Source organism: Lepidothrix coronata, unplaced genomic scaffold (genome assembly GCF_001604755.1).
Source record: "Lepidothrix coronata isolate B3197 unplaced genomic scaffold, Lepidothrix_coronata-1.0 Scaffold159, whole genome shotgun sequence".
NCBI classification, from domain to species: domain Eukaryota; kingdom Metazoa; phylum Chordata; class Aves; order Passeriformes; family Pipridae; genus Lepidothrix; species Lepidothrix coronata.
Window position 1 is genome coordinate 1,909,379 of NW_016690339.1, and position 15,262 is coordinate 1,924,640.

Below are 15,262 nucleotides of genomic sequence, written 5' to 3' on the forward strand. Positions count from 1 at the left end.
TTCCTTCTGCAAACATTGCCAAGACAAGATATCTCCTAAGGGCTGTTGGAGTGGGATTATTAACTTCCATTCAGTGTAATATTCTGTGGCTATTCCATTTTATTTTTGTGCTACCACAATGTCAAGTTGTCTTTTATATTGATGCATCATGACAAGAAGGGGAAAAATAAGCATCTGCCAGTGTCGTCTTGTTAGTCACTTAAAATAATGGTATAGGAAAAGTGTGACAAGAGATCTCATGTTTATAGAGATGAGTTTGTTTTTACTATTGGTGTTATAAAAAGGTGGAAGTTCTACCAAAACTCCAAGTATTTTTCTATTTTCCCAATATTTTAGCCTACTGCATTTCAGACCTCAGCTTTTCAGAGCCTCTTAGGAGCCTTTCCTTATGGAAGCAGCTATTTTACTGTTACTGTAAAGTAACAGCTACTCAGGAAAGAGAGGCTTCAGGGTCACGTAATTGCAGCCTTCCAGTACCTGAAGGGAGCTTACAAGAAAGAGGGAGAGAGACTATTTACAGGAGCATGTAGTGACAGGACAAGGGGGAATGGCTTCACACTGAAAGAGAGTAGGTTTAGATTAGATATGAGGAGAAAATTCTTTACTGTGAGAGTGGTGAGGCAGTGGAACAAGTTGCCCAGAGAAGTTATAATGCCACATCCCTGGAAGTGGTCAAGGCCAGGTTACATGGGGCTCTGAGGAACCTGGACTAGTGAAAGGTCTTTCTGCCCATGGCAGGGGGACCTTAAAGATGATCTTTAAGGTGCCTTTCAACCCAAGGTATTCTATGATTCTATGATAACATAATTCAATGATCTTCCAGGAGTGGAAACCCATATTTGTTCTGAAAGTCACTAAATAAAGAACAACATCCCAGGATCTGATAACTGAAGAACACTTCTTTTACATATGCCTATTTCTAGGCAAACAGAAGCGCACTGTTAATCAGGAAAGAAAAAAAAAAAATCACACTATGATCCCTCTGTGTGTCTAGCAAGCATAACAATTAGACTAGTCGTGGGTATTTTTCAACAGAAACATTTCAGGACTAAAAAAACTGTCTTGCTACAGTTTTTATCTTCCACATTTGGAAGAAAAATGGAAGATGCAACTAACTTTGTACCCGTCATACTGGAGCACAGAATTACAATCATTAAAAACAGAGTTTTGGATCTCTCTGAAGCACATTCCTCTCCATAGCACATGCCTCACATAACCTTTGGTGCATTCAAAGAGGGGTGTGAAAGTGGTCTTGCTCAGGCTGGAAGTACAAACTAATATAGCTCTCTAAAGAATGTAAAGCCACATACTTCACTCTCTCTTCACTTTAACACCATTTCTGAGATCCGTGCACATTGTGGTAAGTGATATAATAACAAGGTGTTGATGATTTAGTTAAAGACATTTGTGGGAAAGGTATGTTCATCTTATGTTCAAACAAAGTCTCCGACTATGTGAACAGTGTTTTCTTATGGGCCACATAGGATACAAATGGTAAAGCTTCAAACTGAGAGTTTAAATTATGTTTGAAGTTCTGGACAAAGATCAAATACAAAAGCATGTTGCATTTAAAGTGTAAGACTTTAAACTGACAGTTTAAAATGTGAAGTCCTCATATCTGGACATGTTTCATGGCTCTGCTACGGGTTTCTTGAGTGAAGTTAAGCGAGTCATTTAAATCATGATGTGTCAGAGTGTTTTGATCTCAGAAAGGAGGATAATGACAACTGTTCATCAGGTTGATTAATTTCACTGAAGCATTTTGGAATCTCTGGATGGAACTTGATGTATAAATATGCAGTATTGTTACTGTTGTAACTGAGTAATTTATTTATTCTCAGGGGATACTACAGTTATAGTTTAGATACTGCTTTATACCTTAAGTCTTTGTTTGCAGTGGCTTTTCTTGACTATCTTGGACTACAAACTTTATCTACCTTAACATAAAAGTTTGAAGGAAAGCCATTCAGCTGTTATCAGGATACTTTTTTTAAGAAAAAAATTCTTTCAGCTGTTAGAGAAACTGAGCAGGAGTATTTGGCACTTGGCTTCTAGTATGCATATGCAGTAATTTCCACCATGAACTGCTGCTTTGTTAAAAATAGTTTAGGATCCAAATTCAGTAATGTTTTTCATAAGGAAGAAGCATATTCTTCTTACCTAAGGGGGCAGAAAATATAATTCACACATACATTTGAATAACTAAAAATGCATGGACACCTGCTACGAGAGTATATTAAAAACTTAGAGGTAATAGTGAAGTAAGTCAGGTACAAATACGACATGTTAAATCTTTTATACAGTGGCTTTCAAACGACAGACATTGCGAGAGCCAGAAGTTCTAAATCTTCATCCTCTGGCTGCTTCCTTTAAGATTTTCCTAAGAGGGTGAGTGTCTCTCAACCTATGGATGTCTTGGCACTATATGGTTTTTGCTTCAACTTTCTAGAAGTGGAAAGGAAGCACAGTTAGAACAGGTCTGTGATTTGGCCTCCTTAAATGATGCCTTTGCAGGCACTGACAACTCTACCCAAAAGGTATGGATATTTTCAAATAAGGGTATTTCTACCATGGGGGTAAAAAAGAAAAGAAAAAAAGAAAACAAGAGTTCTTTGGTTTTTTTTTTTGACTTGTATTCACAAGTTGTTCCACATCACAAGCTATAAAAATATTTGTTTGCTCACTAGCATGGTCTTTTTTTCTTACATCCTACATCTACTCCAATGAGGCCTTAGCAGAGGAAGGTCAGTCCTAGCAGTCAGACTGAGTACTGAGCTGACGCATACAGCTTTTCAGTGTCTTGCTCTTGACAGTTCATATCAGTCCTTTAGTTTGTGAAGATAAAAAAAGAGATAGGTCTGACTTTTATGTCCTCTGATAAGAAGTGGAAAAGAACCAGCTAGCACAAGTTTAAGGAAAGAATACTTGACAACCACGGGTTTTTTTCTTTTTCCCTAAAGTATCTGTCATTCTAAAGTTTCAAAGTATCAAATACTTAATCACTTGTTTCCTAGTAGTGTTTGTAGCTATGGTAGGTAGGTCTTCTATGATTGCTTAGGATTGAGATCGCACAAGGCAACCACTGCAGGATTCTGTTGTCATTGTTCATAACTTTACCAGATTTTGGGCTGATTATATTTAAAAAAAAACAAATGAAACATTGTAGCCATCTCTGATAATTTGATTACAATAAGTTGTTTTGTACTTGATGAAACAGTACTGCTCACATAAAAGAAAGTTTCTTGGAGGAAAGAAAGGGGATATATCATAGTGGATTGGCCTTTGCATTCTCTCAGGTTCTGGCAAATTACAAACCTCTGAAAATTCTAGACTGCACTAGACTTCCACAATATACAAGTTAGATCCTCTATGGACTTTCACAAAATAGAATTTGCTTTAAACTTTTGCAGCTTCTATGCTGATCAAATTGCATGTACACCACTCTCACTTTTCCTAAGAGGATACCAGGTGACTCGTTCTGGTTTGTTAACAGTGCAAAAAAAATAGTGGTTTTTTTTAAATTTTTTTTTTGGTTTTTTTTTAACAGAAAAAAACCCAGGTCTATTAGAAGCTATCATTTTGAATTGGAATGGCTGTAAGGAATTCTCTCCACACTAGTCCTGGTTTCTGGTCCACTTGGCTGTGCAAATTCCAGACAGGCTCATGTGAGGTGAGGCCATTTGGATCTTCTCCTTGTATCAAGCAAGTATTTATCCAGAAAACTGGATTCAATCAAGCTAAATAGTGTTATCCTCTGTCACAGAGCTCAGCAGCCTCTCTCTAGCATCAAGTCCTCTTGCATGGGCACACAGATGGGGAATGCTGCCCGATCCCTGTTTCTACCACCTCTCTCTTATGATTCAGAGGCCTTATAAGCCAACAGAGGTTTTTGACAGCCTTTCACAAACATCAGCATCTAGTGCTGAGCTCTTACAGGCTCAGCTGAAGGTACCAACAATGGTGCCTAAGGTTATGCACTGCCAGGTATTATAAAAGCAACCTAATACACTCTGACTGTGATAGGGAGTCTGAAACCAGGCATTGGAGCATAGGAGACAGTGGGTCTGAGGAGCTAGAGGAGCAATCCCCTCATGGAAGGGGTCCCTGTTTGCTGTTGGCAGTGCCTGATGCAGGAATCCTGGCCCTCTGTAGCTCTTCCTCCGGTTCTGCTCTGAGGTTCTTCCTCCTTTCCTTTTCTTCTTTTACCCTTTCCCAAGACACAAGGGAACTTTCTTCTGGTTTTTCAGACAGCAAAATTTAATTTTGCTTCACAACTGTAGAAAGCTTTCAGCTGTCTTTGACTTTGTTCCAGAACAGGAAAATAAATAAACAAATAGGATTAGAATAAAGCATATTCCACTAATTAAATACTTAGTCGCATTTAAAAAAGCAGAGTAGTTGTAATGAATGCTGTTGTGCATTTATCTTAATGTATTTTAACACTACTAGTTGTTCATGAAAACTAGCTTTAGTATATTTGGCAGTCAATTAAAAAAATAGGTTGTATAATTTAATCTTTATTACAGTGCTGCAAGTAATTTTGTATCTTACACAAGCTTTTTTTAATCAATCAAAATGACAACAAGTAGCTCTTTTTAAATAATATGCTTCAATAACCAAACTCTAGCAGCTTTAGAAGCACATTTTAAGCAAGTGTAAAGCTATATTCTGGCATTTCTTCAGGACACTTTCTTCTTGACTGTGTTTTATTTTACAGAAGTGTAAAAGAAGTGACAGGTTATTGTGTAGTAATCATGGGTAATTTTTAACTTCAAAAACTCCTCTGTGATCTTAAAAGCTTTTCATTGTTCATAGGCACAGGTTTGTACAAGCCCTGTGCAACATCTGTCCGCCATTTTAACAAATAGCTATTGTGGTGGCTCTCCCTCCCAAAAAAGTTTAATTAGATCTGAAAAGCTTAAGCTCTTATGTGACTTTGACATGTAGCATCACAAATGTTCCCACTCAGAACTGAAAGATGCTATGGCTTTCATGGAAAAATGTTGCATCCCCAAATCCCGCTGAAATTGGTGAGTTTCAAGGTAAGCAGCATCTCAGAAGATGTGGTCAACTGAACTGGGAATATCTGGGAACTTGGAAATCTATGGTAAATCTCTCATGCACTCTGGTGAACTTGGTGAACTTTTGAGTCACAGTGCTCAAATACTTAGCTTACACTTCAATGATATTCAAGATCAAGAGAATAGAAAAACATAATTGTGTAGGATCTTGTTCCCAAAAATACATTCTTCATTACCACAACATGCACTTTATCACAGATGCTCCTCCTCTGGACATATTTTTCATTAAAAAAACCCTAAACTTTGTCACTGAGAACATTATACACATCATTGCAGTTGAAATGTATTGTGTATTGTTTATATATATTCATGTGTACAAAGTCATTTACATTTCAGTCAACACAGATAGCTACATAAGACTAAAATTAATCACATTCATCAGTAATATTTTTAACTTTGTAGTCAGTTTAAAGGCATTCAAGGAAGCCATATACCTATTTCAAAGAAGTTTAAATTTTTTAAAAATTTATTATTTTAAAAATATATTAAAATACCAATTTTTAGAAATTCATATCAATTTCTGTTCCTTAAAACAAATCTTGAAGTAATAAAGCTATTCTTTTCTATTTAATATTTAAACTAGTAGTACAACTTTAAAGAGTTCTTGATGTACAATTTTGAGAATTACATTTACATCTTGATAACCAACTTAACATCTTAAGAGCTTGAAACACTTCTATTTAAAAAACTTATAGTAGAAGTAAGGTTAGGGTGGTTAGCAAGAATAGAGTTAATTTTTAAACAATTATCAAAATCTACTGCTTCAGTGAAACTATAGCTACTTATGTTAACCAATAAACTTAATGCTATTTCTGTTCAAGCAAAAATACATTATTACTCTGAAAAACATGTGAGTGCTTTTAGGATTCTTTCCCACTTAATTCAATCCCATAGTCCTTGATGTTAACTGTAGAACTGCTGCTCCGGGCACAGGAACAGCACTGAGCCCATAAAGTTTGGCTTCTTGTGTGAATCTGTCCCATTATTCAAAGCCCAGAGCAAGGGATGAGGTTTACAGTAATACCTATTTATAGCTCCTGCTTGCTCTGTGAGGCACAAGCAGAGAGTGAAATGGGATACATCTGTCTGGTTTGGTGGTGAGGACCCCTTTAGAGGAGACGAAAAAGTGAGGACCTCCTGGGCTACTGAGAGAGGGACAAAGGGCCTGAGTCTCTATCCAGCAGGGCACTCGAAATGAGGTGGGGACTCCTTGAAGTCCATCCCCACTGCCCACTGTCACTTCCTGTTTCACATTTAATCAGTCTTGCATTTGGATTGCTTAGTGCATGGCAGTTTTCAATAAAATGTTTAATTTCTTTCATCTCCTCTTATTAAAGTGCTTTTTGGCATATCCCAAAAGGAGCAGTCTTGACCTGCAGATCAGATTTTGATACAGCCAACCCACTACCAAAGCTATGGCAATCAAGATAATCTCCCTCCCTGCACTAAAAAGGCTAGGTAAAAACAGATATTAATAAAGCAGCTGTTTAATATCAACATTCAGAAATAATGCGATGTTTCCACAACATTTCTATTTTATGTAGTGTAGCTCTCTTCAGCGATTGAAAGTCTAAAATTTAAAAAAACCTAGCAATGATGTAGGGAAATCTACTTATTCACACTACTTGAAGATCATCTCATCAATATTTCTTCTATAGGGTACTGGAACAAGTCTGCTGTCGTTACTGTACAAGGCCTGCAGAGTATCTGAGGGAATCGTAAGGCATGTTCTTTAGTCATGCTGTGAGTCATGACTCAATGAGCCACCTAAAATGGACCTGATTAAACAACATATCCCCTTCTGGAGGGATCTCATGGCTGTTGCTCACTGTTACTGCTTTTAGTTGGCCCTTAATATCTGTCATGCCTTTCCATTTGAGAAGAATATGCCATACTGCAATCATTCTGGCACTAAACTGGAGGTCCCCCAGCATGAATGCTTTGCCCCTCCATTTTTTTGCATACAGGAGGATGTTTGAGAGGAAAACAGAGTCTTCAGTTTGGCATGACTGTTGGAATCAACTGTTCACAGTAGAAACAGTTGCATTTCACTACTCTTATTTTGATATCTAAAGACAGAGCTCTCAAATTGCCCAGCAGGATTTTTTCAGGGCAAAAATAACTCTGAGTATTTTCTTTGATGCGTGCTTATTGTTCCTTCACTTTGCATGATGGATTTCACCACAAGAAGCTTACCTTTCTGCATATTTCCCAGCAGCAAGTAAGTTCCAGATGAGAAGAAAATGCATGTACTGATTTCTAATACCTGAGAATTTGCAAAGAAATGTTTGCTGTATTCAGCCTGCTCTGCCTCGTAATAAGGGCAAGAAGAATATTCTCTGATCCTGCCTGATCTCCTGCCCTCTTGTCTCTGACATGGATGGTCAGTGACTCTGTTCCTACTTTTCACCTCCACCCTGATGTGAATCCACCTTACTAGCCTTTTGTCAGGTCACTGGGGTAACTGCTGATCCCTCTAATCTTCTGCCAGGCTATTTTCTTGGCAAGAACCCATGCAGGATACATGACATTTGGTCTACTTTTACTTTTAAACCTCTTGTAAGAGGATACCACTATCTAATTCTCTAACTTCAGAACCTTTCTGTTTCAAAAATTTGAAGCTTTCTGCTGCTACCTCCATTCTTATGATCCACTTATATAACAAGTACGAGGTCCAGAGTACTTAATACAATAATGTTACCTAGCACATGCTCTAGTTTTAAAAGAAATTTCACATAATTTAATTTTATTTCATAAAGTTTTGTGGTTTATTTTTTATTTTGATGCACTACACAAATCTAAAAACATTAAGATACAATAAATGGATATTTGTGGTGAATGTAACTGGACAATGTATAGGCAGAGGCATTTTCAGAAAGTGGAAGATTTTATAACAGAAAATGGAGAACTACAGGTAATAAGTTGAAGCAACATGATCCACAATACTATACTGACAGGACTGTCTCCTATGTGTGTGATAAACAGCTCTTATTGCTAATTGCTATACCATAAAAGATCTTCCTAATATATCCAGATTCAGTGGTTCAAGCAAGAAGGTATTTGCTGCCGTGTAGGCTTTTTCCTGTGGTTACAGAGATCAAGTTCTAGCTACTTTATCACTTACTAGAAGGAATGACCCAAGTAAGGTAGATTTCTGTTTGTCTAATGGTCTGTCACAGTCAGTCTTGGCAGCTAATAGTTTTCACCTCTAAGACACTGTAATAAAATTACAGATAATTATTTTAAGTGTGCCTCTGCAAGGTATTAGGTATCTGTCTGTAAATGACAATGGTATCAGACAAAGGTGGCTGAGCTCACTAGGCAGGTATGGTGCAATTCCCAGAACAGTTTAGTCCTCGGCATTCTCTGAATGTGGAAGGAGATAATTATTTTCCAAAAAGGAATAAGATACAGTAATAATAGTAGTATTATGCAAGCAACATGGGTTAGTTTCTACCTCTAGATAGATAATGTGCTTGCCATATTTCTGAGACTCTTTTACTACTCCTGAAGCATTATATAATGCATTATTGAGTGAAGACAAGAGAATATTGTTAGTGCATTCACTAATTCAATCTTTCTGTGTCCAAGCAGACTGCTAAAATCTGTAGGAAAAGTTTCCATATGTTATCAAAAATTATCTTTTAGCAGCTAGAGAAGATAGTCCTCCACAGCATGCTTTTGAGAAAGTTGGATGCAAAATGTTCAAGATCAGAAGGACTGTATCTGATAGCCACAATTAATGAGTAAAAAAAAAAAAATCTAATACTAAACATAATGTGCAGCCTTGAGTCAGCTGTGAGAGCAATGTGTGTGTTTGTTAAAAAAAAAAACAAAACAAAACCAAAACCAAAAAAGAGTACATTTATCAGCAAAATGCTTTAGAAACAGAAGTTTAAAGGAACTTCATTATTGAAAACAAAGTTATATATTTTGGAAAATGCATTATACATAAAGAACTCGTAGAGGTATGTCTATTGCATTTTAAAAATCTGTTTATTTGTAGGAATATGTACTGAATATATATCTTACTAAATGAACTGCAAGAAAGGAGAAAAAATTATAAATAAATATAAATATAATACAAAATAATAAATAATATGAATATAAATATTAAAATGTAATGAAAATAAATAATACAAAAATATTATTTAGAAAAAAAAGATAATAGAGCATATGACATTACTTCATTGAAGAAATATGATTGGATATTTTAAAGTAAAATTATCTTGTTGCAATGCAATGCACTTACCTTGTAGGAAGAGGAGAGTTGCCAGCACAGTCCTTTATGGCAATCTGAGAGCAGAGAAATTTGCACACACAATGTGCATACACAGATTCACTGAGTCCAATGAGATAACAAACACAGGGTGATGGACATTAGGCAGTTTTTACACTTATTTTACAGACCAAATTATAGATTAAGTACTAGACGAAAAGCCTAAGGAAGGTAAGTAATCAACACTGATATGCATAGTGACAACCTTATGAATTCTGCCTTAAATATTTTTGAGCCACCATAACTAGTTCAGTTATTTGTGAAATGACTCACTAAAACACATGTTAAGGAGGAATGGTGTTTTTCTACATTAGTGTTAAACTTTCCGATGAAGCCAATTTGCTTTTTATGTAAAGCCTGACTGATGCCACCACCTGCTAACTTGGGGTCATTGTATCGGATGATTTCCTTCTCCCACCTGCTGTACAGAACAGAGATGGACTTCAGCTGATATTTTGACATACTAGTGACAAAATTGTAACTGTTTCTGTATCCTGTATTTTAATCTAGGCATTTTCCCTGGAATATTCTGCTAATTTTAGTTAGTTAAAATTGCTGCATTTATGAATTAAAAATTTCAGAATCTGATTACTTGGGTTTTAAGAATTATGGTTTTCTTGCTTATAATTTAGTTTGATTCCATACTAAATCCAAACACTGAATTTACTTTAGATCTTTTACCTTTTTTTTACTTAATCCGTACTTGTTTTTTATAGGGTTAATTGCCAATAAGATGCCAAGCAATGGAGCATGGCATAATATCTGTAATAATAACATCTCATTATGTATAAATTAGGATGTAGATTGTCCATGTCTTCTACAAACAGAAAGAGGCAGCCACTCAGAAATTACTGTAACTACTATCTTTGCCTGAACAGTTTCACAGGAGTGCAAATATGACAGTGTCATGTGTAATTTCTCCCTGTGAGCTGTGATTTGATCTGGCCAGTTTGAAAGAATGGCCAATTTCCAGGTAACTCACTGTATGCACTTATCTGCAGTTCCATGTTTTATAGCAGCAGTTTTCAGGAGGAAATGTGCATGTGAGTAAAGTACTTTTTCTGACAGCCACTTAAGTCCCTTTCAGGCCCCTAAGTAATTCTGTGCCAAGGGAACAGTCTTACAATTTTATTAAGTATCAAATAAAAGAGCTCATTTTTGTCTCAAAGTGTGATGAGAGAGCTTATCTTTATGCACGTGTGGGAGACTAATGTTAAAATTACAGTAGAACTAAGGATTTCTCATTCTTTAGTAGGAAATGCATCACTGCGTAGAGAAGCTTAATATTTCCCCATTTTATAAATGAAAATATTTAAAAGAAGAGGGACTTATTCTTAGGAAGATAAAAAGGGGATGAAAGTTTGCTCATATTCAAAGTAATTTTATTCAAATTACTATTATTCAAATATTGTCCATTTTGTGAATCTGCAAGGTCTGAAATCCAATGACCTGATGATTTTGCCTCAGTGCTTAACAGAGTCTACAACACAACATCCTTTGTTTGGCAAGAAAGTCTTGGGATTGTCAATAAGTTATTTGGATTTTGCTAGTAACATTAATGTTTGTACCCTAAGTTACAGAAAGCACACATATGGTCTCTCAATACGGCTTTAGACAAATGCCTCATTTTTGTATCTCTCACTTGCTCGAAGTTGCTTTATAAGTCTTACATGAAGTGAAACAGTGGCATCTCAAGAAAATATTGCATATTCTTATTAAATCAGTTTTTGAAGGACTGAGGGAGGTATCCTTGTACTTCTATACCCAATTCCCACAACTTATAAATGTGGTACACTTGGTGACCTGTTCATTCAGCAGTCCGAATTTCAAATCTCTTTAGGACCATAAATACTCAAGGCATATATTTTGGGTCCTGCTTGGCACTATATGAAGTTATTAACTTTTTGTTCAGTGGTAGAACCAATTTTTTGTTTTGGTTCCTTTATTCAAACCTCATCTAAATATTTTTTCCTCAAAATTTTGGACTAGAGACTGTAAAAGAACTGGAAAATCTTCCAGATTGATGCCATTTCTTTCAAGCTGGTGAGAAAGAAATTTTACCCAATAACTCTGACTTAGAGACTTCAACAAGAATGATGTGGGATCCTTGTGTTCATTTTCTGTTGGTGCCTTAATGAAATATAAAACCATGCAAAAAGTGTGTAATATACAGAGGAACATCATCAAGAATATGAGGAACAAGCATGCCCAGTTTACTCTATTGAACAGTTAATGGAAACACAAGATCAAATTTCCTTTGGAAGAAACAGAATTAAACATAGATTTTCTACTGGATGAATTCTGTAACTGCTGGATGGTATAAAACATTTCTCTTTCTTAATTAGTTTTGTAAATCTAAAACCAAATTCAGCCTAAATCATCTCCTGAATGTGGATTTATTTATCAGAATAACATTTTCTGTGTAATTTCCTTGCCTAGTTGGGGCACCACTACTTTCTGCAAAGTCAACATGTTCAATTTGGCCATTAGGAGATAATCTCTCAGAATGAGTAAAGATGGAGACACAATATAATTCTTTACAGACAGCTTTGTATTACTTTGCCATGGAAGCCCTCATCCATCCTTTGCCTTGGTGATCAGTTTGGTATTTTTCCTGTGAGTCTCATGGATGAGAAAAGAAGTGTCTGAAGGAAGATTTAAAAATCCTGTATCTGAAAAAAACGAAACAAAGACAGCAGTTTCTGGTATGCTAATTCAGTGACTATCAGCTGGCAGAGAGCTGACAACTCTTTTCCTATAAGATTCTTGCAAGACATGAAGCACAGACTCTCCAGGAATAGCCTGTTAATGCTATACATGATTTTTCTTTCTTTTTGTCTTCAGCAATGGCACAGTCAGAGTTACGAATTCTCACATATGAATGGTATTCTAACAATGAATCTATCTTGCCCAGTGAGATACTACAAAGATCCATGAATTTGTGATGGTCCCACATTTGTATGATATGACTATAATGTGAAATTAGTGCAAAACAAGCTCACACCCCCTCTGAAACACAACGCTGGGATTTGAGGATGTCCCATGATGCTAGTGGTGTGCCCTAAGTAATCCTTTTTATCATGCTACAGAGCCACACATAGCAGAGTGAGTGAAGTTCAGATGCCTCTGGATCCTTCTAGTCTTTGTGCAGTTCATTCACACAGATGTACTTTATTACAAATCTCTGGTTTTGAGGATTTTAATTTCTGGTAATGCCAGCATTTCTAAATGGCACAGGGTACCACTGGGCCAACACTGATTTGAGTTAGCACAATTAGGAACCATTTCACTTGCTATTAACAATTTGATGCCCAATTTTATGACTGCTGTTTGTGTCTTGGAATGTTAAATTTATATTCTCTTGTGGACTAATTTTAGGATACTACCCAGAGTGGACTCTGGAAAAGGCTTGTAGCTAGGAGAGTGCTATGTGAGCCAAACTATCTCTGGCACAAGTAACAGCGTTGATATGAGAGATGAATTGGGCTCTATGTCTCTTTACTGTAGGGAATACTTTCTCTCTAGCCAGAGTAACAGCTGCAGTCTGCTTCTGACTTTAAAAAAATTAAGAAAGCATGCTTTTTTCACAGAGTGTTCATGTCTTTGTCTTCACACTTCAGTATTTCTAAATTTTCTGAATTATTTATATGGGATCACTTGTACATCTCAGGTTAGAGGTATTTTTTTCTGATGCACACTTCTCTAAGGGTATGTGGTGACCTACATTTGCCTCCCCTTGAAATTCCTTCATCCAATACAACAGGTGCTCTGCGCAGATGGAGCACAAAGGCAGGGTGAAGGTCAGAGCAGGATTCCTTCCCCAGGGTTAGCAGAATGTGCAGATCAGTCTGCTTCTGTACATCCATGTACAGAGCCTCAGTACATCCATGGTGCTTGCTTGCACAGTGTTGGGTATCATACCTTGTAGCTGGCATACGCCTCTTCACTTTCATTTCCAGGGGATTTGTAGTGACATCAAAGTGTCTGTCTTCACTTATAATACACAGAAATAGTTTTAATCAATAATAAGCTTCTTAAGTTAGTAGTTATGACTGCTTGGTATATATTTGCATGCAAATAATACCTTTACCATTAAGTTAGTATTTCATAGACAATGCTGCAAAATTATTCATATAATAACTAAGTGAAGCAAGTTGTAATTACACAGTATGGTTTTCAGTGCTTTTCAGTCTCTATGTAAGCCTGTATTTCACAGGATAAAACTTGACTAACAACTTCATGTTAAATAAAATAATATAAAAGTAATAAAGCTTCAGTTACCTTTGATTAAGGAAAGAGTAAATGTGCAGACATTAACTTCAGAGTAAGTCAGCATTGTTGAGAAGCTACTATAGTGTGAATGTAGATAGTAGTGGAAATGTATAGATACTGTAGGGGAAAATAAATCACTTTTTTCCCCCTTTACAGTATGTATCAAAATCACTTTTTTTCCTAGAATAGTTTTCGAGTGAACATAAGAATGAAAAAGATTACAATATCAAATGGTTGAATCAATTTACAATGTGGTTCAAAATGCCTAAAGATTTCTACTGATTTCTGTAAAATTTCATTTGTTTCACTGCCTTTAAATGCTGTGGGTTCATGAGTTCACCTAAAGGGTCCCCCTAAATTTCTCCCCTGTGCCCTGGTCTCCTGAGTATCCACACTGTACACACAGATGTGCTCCTGGGCTCTTTCTGGAGTGACCAGACTGGTTGAAGGGACAGTCCACTCCAGCTCCAGTCAGCGAGGGTGGATGAGACCCTACTATGGTTAACTTCCAGGCTCACCTGAGAGTATCTCACATAGTATCACTCTTGTCCTCACACCCTTCTTTATGCATTACAATGCTTGCAGACCTTCCCATCCTGCTCTCAGGACTAGAGAAGACCTTAGAACTGTGCTATCCAGTGTGGGTTGGTTTTCTTTTCTTCATGCTTGACCAGTGATAATTTTATTTTAAATGCCCTTTATTAGGACCCTATGGTCATTTAACATCTATTTTACTCATGTCAGTAACAATACATTTTTATTTCATTGCAATGTATATGCTGTCCTTGTGTACTGTGGGGGTTTCATGGCTAGATCTTCCCCTCTGTGCCCAAACCCTGGAGCTGCAGCTGGGCTGGTGGGTGGACAGGCACTCTGGGAGGGAAACTGAGAACCAAGAAGGATGGAGTGGTGTAAGTCGAAGGAAGAGAGAGCAGCGTTCAGGATAGGGCAAACAGCATCAAACCTACATCAGTTTTAAGTTATTTGGAGTATGCCCAGAGCCCTTGCAGAAAGGCAGTCTCCAACAGTGGCTTGAGGATGCTGCTGCTTGCCCTGAATTTCATGAGAAAAGCCAAAGCTACCCGCAGTGACAGTGGCTGGTCATGCAGGAACAGCCCAGCTGCCAACACATACAGACTGCCAACTGACCCAGCCAGACACCTCACTCCAACAGCCCCAGATCCCATGGCTGATGGCAGATGGAGCTGTGCAGGAGGCATGGTGGAGCACAGATGGGAAGGGTCATGTGATAGGCATCAGGCTCACTGCAAGGCTCGGCATCTGGACAAGGCCAGCCTGCTCCAGACAACAGTAGCTTTGAGCAATGGGAGCTCAGGCCACTCTTGACCCAGTGCTGGAGGTCAGGTGGCTTTATGGTGTGTCATCATGGCTAGGCTTCACAAACAAAGATTTGGGAAGGGCTGTATCCACATTTGTTACAAGCACGTTGGTGGCTAATGAGGCCAATACGAGATAGACATGTCCAATTGCAAAAGGCACAGCAGAAAGACTCCTTAGGTGGTATATTCTGCAGGGCACAATTCTTTCTGTGTTATCTTTTCTCCTCAAGAGTGATCCTGCCTGCGTTCTCAAAGGAAGCAGCAGTGTTATAGATGGTGTGTCTCCAGGC